This window comes from Triticum aestivum, chromosome 7B (assembly GCF_018294505.1).
Source record: "Triticum aestivum cultivar Chinese Spring chromosome 7B, IWGSC CS RefSeq v2.1, whole genome shotgun sequence".
Taxonomy (NCBI): domain Eukaryota; kingdom Viridiplantae; phylum Streptophyta; class Magnoliopsida; order Poales; family Poaceae; genus Triticum; species Triticum aestivum.
The window spans coordinates 486,360,700-486,369,012 of NC_057813.1; positions in this window are offsets into that span (position 1 = coordinate 486,360,700).

An 8,313-nucleotide genomic window follows, 5' to 3' on the forward strand; every position below is an offset into this window, starting at 1 on the left:
TCACGTTGATTCTCTACCCCATTCTGAAATTCCTTGAACTTTTCAAAGGTCTCAGACTTGTGTTTCATTAAGTAGACATACCCATATCTACTCAAGTCATCAGTGAGAGTGAGAACATAACGATATCCTCCGCGAGCCTCAACGCTCATTGGACCACACACATCGGTATGTATGATTTCCAACAAGTTGGTTGCTCGCTCCATTGTTCCGGAGAACGGAGTCTTGGTCATTTTGCCCATGAGGCATGGTTCGCATGTGTCAAATGATTCATAATCGAGAGACTCTAAAAGTCCATCAGCATGGAGCTTCTTCATGCGCTTGACACCAATGTGACCAAGGCGGCAGTGCCACAAATATGTGGGACTATCGTTATCAACTTTACATCTTTTGGTATGCACACTATGAATATGTGTAATACTACGCTCAAGATTCATTAAGAATAAACCATTGACCATTGGAGCATGACCATAAAACATATCTCTCATATAAATAGAACAACCATTATTCTCGGATTTAAATGAGTAGCCATCTCGTATCAAACGAGATCCAGATACAATGTTCATGCTCAAACTTGGCACTAAATAACAATTATTAAGGTTCAAAACTAATCCCGTAGGTAAATGCAGAGGTAGCGTGCCGACGGCGATCACATCGACCCTGGAACCATTCCCGACGCGCATCGTCACCTCGTCCTTCACCAGTCTCCGTTTACTCCGCAGCTCCTGCTGTGAGTTACAAATATGAGCAACGGCACCGGTATCAAATACCCAGGAGTTACTACGAGTACTGGTAAGGTACACATCAATTACATGTATATCAAATATACCTTTGGTGTTTCCGGCCTTCTTATCCGCTAAGTATTTGGGGCAGTTCCGCTTCCAGTGACCCTTCCCCTTGCAATAAAAGCACTCAGTCTCAGGCTTGGGTCCATTCTTTGACTTCTTCCCGGTAACTGGCTTACCAGGCGCGGCAACATCCTTGCCGTCTTTCTTGAAGTTCTTCTTGCCCTTGCCCTTCTTGAACTTAGTGGTCTTATTGACCATCAACACTTGATGTTCTTTCTTGATTTCAACCTCTGCTGACTTCAGCATTGAAAATACTTCAGGAATGGTCTTCACCATCCCCTGCATATTGTAGTTCATCACAAAGCTCTTGTAGCTTGGTGGGAGCACTGAAGGATTCTGGCAATGACCGCCTCATCAGGGAGGTTAATGTTCAGCTGGGTCAGGCGGTTGTGCAACCCAGACATTTTGAGTATGTGCTCACTGACAGAACTGTTTTCCTCCATCTTACAACTATAGAACTTGTTGGAGACTTCATATCTCTCGACCCGGGCATGAGCTTGGAAAACTAGTTTTAGCTCCTCGAACATCTCATATGCTCCGTGTTGCTCAAAACGCTTTTGGAGCCCCGGTTCTAAGCTGTAAAGCATGCAACACTGAACGAGGGAGTAATCATCAGCGCGAGACTGACAAGCGTTCATAACGTCTTGGTTCTCTGGGACGGGAGCGTCACCTAGCGGTCCTTCTAGGACATAGTGTTTCCTGGCAGCTATGAGGATAATCCTCAGGTTCCGGACCCAGTCTGTATAGTTGCTGCCATCATCTTTCAGCTTGGTTTTCTCTAGGAACGCGTTGAAGTTCATGTTGACATGAGCGTTGGCCATTTGATCTACAAGACATATTTGCAAAAGTTTTTAGACTAAGTTCATGATAATTAAGTTCATCTAATCAAATTATTACAATGAACTCCCACTCAGATTAGACATCCCTCTAGTCATCTAAGTGTTACACGATCCGAGTCGACTAGGCCGTGTCCGATCATCACGTGAGACGGACTAGTCATCGTCGGTGAACATCTTCATGTTGATCGTATCTTCCATACGACTCGTGTTCGACCTTTCGGTCTCTGTGTTCCGAGGCCATGTCTGTACATGCTAGGCTCGTCAAGTTAACCCTAAGTGTTTTGCATGTGTAAAACTGTCTTACACCCGTTGTATGTGAACGTAAGGATCTATCACACCCGATCATCACGTGGTGCTTCGAAACGACGAACTTTAGCAATGGTGCACAGTTAGGGGAGAACACTTCTTGAAATTGTTGTAAGGAATCATCTTATTTACTACCGTCGTTGTAAGTAAACAAGATGCATAAACATAATAAACATCACATGCAATTATATAGTAGTGACATGATATGGCCAATATCATATAGCTCCATTGATCTCCATCTACGGGGCTCCATGATCATCTTGTCATCGGCATGACACCATGATCTCTATCATCATGATCTCCATCATCGTGTCTTCATGAAGTTGTCACGCCAATGACTACTTCTACTTCTATGGCTAACGCGTTTAGCAATAAAGTAAAGTAATTTACATGGCGTTCTTCAATGACACGCAGGTCATACAAAAATAAAGACAACTCCTATGGCTCCTGCCGGTTGTCATACTCATCGACATGCAAGTCGTGATTCCTATTACAAGAACATGATCTCATACATCACAATATATCATTCATCATTCATCACAACTTCTGGCCATATCACATCACATGACAATTGCTGGAAAAACAAGTTAGACGTCCTCTAATTGTTGTTGCATCTTTTACGTGGCTGCAATTGGGTTCTAGCAAGAACGTTTTCTTACCTACGAATAACCACAACGTGATTTTGTCAACTTCTATTTATCCTTCATAAGGACCCTTTTCATCGAATCCGCTCCAACTAAAGTGGGAGAGACAGACACCCGCCAGCCACCTTATGCAACTAGTGCATGTCTGTCGGTGGAACTGGTCTCACGTAAGCGTACGTGTAAGGTTGGTCCGGGTCGCTTCATCCCACAATACCGCTGAAGCAAGAAAATACTAGTAGTGGCAAGCAAGTTGACAAGATCCACGCCCACAACAAAATTGTGTTCTACTCATGCAATAGAGAACTACGCATAGACCTAGCTCATGATGCCACTGTTGGGGAACGTTGCAGAAAATTAAAATTTTTCCTACGGTTTCACCAAGATCCATCTATGAGTTCATCTAAGCAACGAGTCAAGGGAGAGAGATTGCATCTACATACCACTTGTAGATCGCGTGCGGAAGCGTTCAAGGGGATGGTGATGATGGAGTCGTACTCGTCGTGATTCAGATCACCGATGACCAAGTGCTGAACGGACAGCACATCCGCGTTCAACACACGTACGGGACGGGAGACGTCTCCTCCTTCTTGATCCAGCAAGGGGGAAGGAGAGGTTGATGATGATCCAGCAGCACGATGGCGTGGTGGTGGATGCAGCAGAACTCCGGCAGGACTTCGCCAAGCTGCTGCGGGAGGAGGACGAGGTGTAGCAGGGGGAGGGAGGCGCCAATGCACAGGGTGCGGCTGCCCTCCCCCCTGCCCTCCTTTATATAGGCCCCCAGGGGGGAGCGTCGGCCCTGGGAGATCCAATCTCCCAAGGGGGCGGCGGCCAGGGGGGGTGGAGTGCCCCCCAAGGCATGTGGTGCGCCCCCCCCCCCACCCTAGGGTTTCAACCCTAGGCGCAGGGGGTGGGCCTAGGGGGCGCACCAGCCCACTATGGGCTGGTTCCCCTCCCACTTCAGCCCATGGGGCCCTCCGAGATGGGTGGCCCCACCCGGTGGACCCCGGGACCCTTCCGGTGGTCCCGGTACAATACCGGGTGACCCCGAAACTTTCCCGATGGCCGAAATACCACTTCCTATATATAATTCTTTACCTCTGGACCATTCCGAAACTCCTCGTGATGTCCGGGATCTCATCCGGGACTCCGAACAACATTCGATATGCTGCATACTCATATTCATACAACCCTAGCGTCACCGAACCTTAAGTGTGTAGACCCTACGGGTTCGGGAGACACGTAGACATGACCGAGACGACTCTCGTGCAATAACCAACAGCGGGATCTGGATACCCATGTTGGCTCCCACATGCTCCTCGATGATTTCATCGGATGAACCACGATGTCGAGGATTAAACAACCCCGTATACAATTCCCTTTGTCAATCGGTACGTTACTTGCCCGAGACTCGATCGTCGATATCCCAATACCTTGTTCAGTCTCGTTACCGGCAAGTCACTTTACTCGTACCGTAATGCATGATCCCGTGACCAACCACTTGTTCACTTTGACCTCATTATGATGATGCATTACCGAGTGGGCCCAAAGATACCTCTCCGTCATACGGAGTGACAAATCCCAGTCTCGATCCATGTCAACCCAACAGACACTTTCGAAGATACCTGTAGTGCACCTTTATAGTCACCCAGTTACGTTGTGACGTTTGTTACACCCAAAGCACTCCTACGGTATCCGGGAGTTACACGATCTCATGGTCTAAGGAAAAGATACTTGACATTGGAAAAGCTCTAGCAAACGAACTACACGATCTTGTGCTATGCTTAGGATTGGGTCTTGTCCATCACATCATTCTCCTAATGATGTGATCCCGTTATCAACGACATCCAATGTCCATAGCCAGGAAACCATGACTATCTATTGATCAACGAGCTAGTCAACTAGAGGCTTACTAGGGACATATTATGGTCTATGTATTCACACGTGTATTACGATTTCCGGATAATACAGTTATAGCATGAATAAAGACAATTATCATGAACGAAGAAATATAATAATAATACTTTTATTATTGCCTCTAGGGCATATTTTCAACATTTGGAAGGCTAAAATTCCCCTCAAGATCAAGGTCTTCCTATGGCAACTCTGCCAAGACCGCCTTCCTACCTCTATCAACCTTGCTAAGCGCAACGGCCCCGCCTCCGGCCCGTGTGCTTTGTGTGGGGCTCCGGAAGATGTTGACCACGCCTTCTTCCGGTGCTCATTGGCGCGCTTTGCGTGGAGCGCGGTCCGTGAGGCCGCGGGTGTGGATTGGGATCCACGCTCCCGCTCCCCGCTAGTGTCTTGTCATTGGTTCAAGGCCCGGCTCGACGGGTCATGTGGACATGTGCCGCGGCCATGTTATGGGCTATTTGGCATATTCGTAACAAGTTTACTATTGAGGGCGTGTTTCCCTCGCATCCCGCTGACGTAATCTTCAAATGCATCGTGTTTTTGCAGCATTGGGCACCGTTGGAAAGACAGCAGGACTCTGATCTCCATCGCCATGCTCTTTGTCGTCTTCGCTCAGTTTACTCGGAGTCCCGTGCCCCGTCGTCTGCGTCGTCTGCTGCCGCATAGGGATGGGCAACCTCTTTTGGTCGTACTTTCCGCCGAGCTTGCGTGCTCTTTTGGCTAAGCCGGTAGCGCCTTGTAATGCACTTTATTCCGCCTCCGGTTGCTGTTCCCTAAACCTTGCTCGACTTATGTCTGGTGTCGTGTACTGTCTGTGTGGTCGAGATACGCTGCCTATGTTGTGGGCTTTATTAATTTAAAGCCGGACGTCCCTGACGTCTATGTTCTAAAAAAAGGCTTGAACAGCAAATTGATTTCACCAAATTGGTGAAAATGAGGAGTAAGATACACTTGGACAATAGTCGGTGCCATATGAATCCCACATGATTTTTTTTTGAAACTGCACATGAATTAATTGATTGGAACATTAACAGCTACTCCCTCCGTTCCAAATTACTCGTCGCTGAAATGGATGTATCTAAAACTAAAATACATCTAGATACATTCATACGTGCGACAAGTAATTCGGAATGGAGGAAGTACTATATAATACTCACATTTTATGTATTTTCCTTGTTGAATTCCAGTGCATAGTTCTAGACTAGAACTACCAATGGGCTTTAGGTTTCAGACTTAACCAATGAGACACTAGGCTCTCTACACATGGGGCCAGCGAGAGAGGCATAGAGCAACTTGGTTGAGCTTGGGCACAATTTCCTACGCTGCAGACTGCAGTTGCTTGGAACTTGGGAAGTGCGAAACGATCGCATGGCATGAACACACGTTTGCTGCCGATCGAGTTGCTTGGGGAGGAAGGTTGTGGATATGAAACTGAAATCGATTCAAACTTTGACCGTACTTCCGTACAGGAAAGTTACGGCGTCATGTATCTCTGTCTGCGCAGCGCACCCTAGTCTCGAAACGTTCGATTTGAAGGTTGAAACGCCAACAGAACCGTTGATCATGAGTGGGTGTCAATCTGACGTATTTTCCTCCAAAATAAAATAAAATCTGACAACGTAAATTTCTAGGGTCGTGTTTACGTATATTATTCTCAAAAAACAGGTGAAGTGACCTTTTGCTAAGAAACTGCCTAGCAAATGCAGGAGTGAACGAAAGAAAAGGAATGGAAAAGGACTTATTGCGATGTTGGTTGTATTTGCCGAAAAAGGGTTTCTCCCCGCTTTGGGGGCGAGCAGTACATCAAGCCCAAAGAAAGAGAAGAAGAAAGGAGAAAAAACTAAAAACAACAAATATACAAGATACCAAAGGAGCCACTAACAAGACCCGAATGCACCAAGCACAAGCTTGAACATCGAAGCCCTCGGCGAACAGGAGCCAACACATGCCGTGGCTGAGCCGAGGTAGATCCCGCTGCAGGAGGATTGTCACGCTCCGTCATCCCCCTTGAGCTAAGCCATCCGGTCCGCCATCCATCTCTACCTTCGAAGAGAGCCCCCTGCCCTCTAGTCCTAGATCGGAGGACACTACGCCGTCGACAGGCAGAGTCGCTCACCCCTGACACTACTAGGAAAAGGGCTATAGATGAAAATGACACTAATGGCGCACCAGACATGTGGTGCGCCATTAGTATATACTAATGGCGCACCACCTTCTGATGCACCATTAGTGTTGAAACTACTAATGGCGCACCATGCCCACGGTGCGCCATTAGTACCAAATTTTTTTTTGAACTAGTGCGCCTGTCCAAACATACTAATGGCGCATCCACTGGTGGTGCGCCATTACTAGTTGTAGTAATGGCGCACCAGCCGGAAGGTGCGCCACTAATGTTATTTTTTTCATTATTGTTTTTATTCCTTTTTTTGCAAAAGTACTAATGGCGCACCACCAGGGGGTGCGCCATTAGTAACCTGGATTACTAATGGCGCATTTGTTGCTGGTGTGTCATTAGTAAGTGGGCATCGAGAACCCCGTTGGTCTACCCGTCAACAGGCACCTCGGCAGGCTCGCTGGATGGGGTCACCGTGAGGGTCGCCGCGAAATGCATGTCGACTTCGAGGGTCGACTCGCCGACTTTGAAAGAGCAAACCTAGTCGCGCTACAACACATAGACGTGGTCGATCCTTGGGTGGTAGAGCACAAAACCTTTATTAAGAAGACGTACAATGACCGAGGCCAACAGAGGACGGACGGAGATATACTCAAAGAGCACAACTCATGTTTCACGCGTTGGTTCAAGCAGAAGCTTCTGTCGTACCCTTTACATGAGGATTCTTTCGCGGAAGAACAACTCATATTCGCCTTGTCACAGGGCGCCGAGCACAACCTGATGACCTATGAGGCGTACGATATCAACGGCTACACATTCTACACCGAGGCCAAGGACATGAAGAGCGATGGTTATCAGAACTCCGGGGTAACGATGGAATCCTACACTGGTAACGACAAGGACAGATACTACGGAAGGATCGAGGAGATCTGGGAGCTGAGCTACGCTGAAGAGAAGGTCCCGATGTTCCGTGTTAGATGGGCCAAGAGCGTCCTAAAAGAAGACCGGTATTTCACCATCATGGTTATACCCGAAGCCAAATCCAAGACCGCGAGCGCAAACGTCACCGCGAAAAATGAGCCATGGGTACTGGCTTTCCAAGTGGACCAATGCTTCTTCATTACCGACCCGTCAAAGACCAGTCGTGTTGTCGTGAGGAGAGGCAAAAGGAAGATCATCGGAATAGATGGAGTAGCCAATGAGCAAGACTTCGACAAGTACGGCGACCCGAGGATCGAACATGACGACGATGATGAAGTAGCAGCATACACCACAAGAAGAAGCAGGACCACCCTACCTAAAGGACGTCCGTTCCACAGAAGAACTCCATTTGCGAAAAAGAAGGGCAAGAAGATTGTTAACAGATAGCTAGCTAAGATCGATTGTATTTAAATCGTAGCCTTCATTCCTCGATTGTATTTCATGGGCACTTTTTGAACTATCATGAATATTTTTAAATTTCATGGACACTCGATCTCGATCCCCCTCCATCTCGATCGCTATCCCACCTCGCCAGATCCGGTCCCCCTCGCCGCCGAGCACCCCCCGGTCCACCGGCCGCCGCCGCCGACCCCCCGCACCCTCGATTCCCCTACTCAACCGCCGCCGCCGACCCCCCGCACCCCTCCCCTACTCAACCGCCGCCACCGACCCCC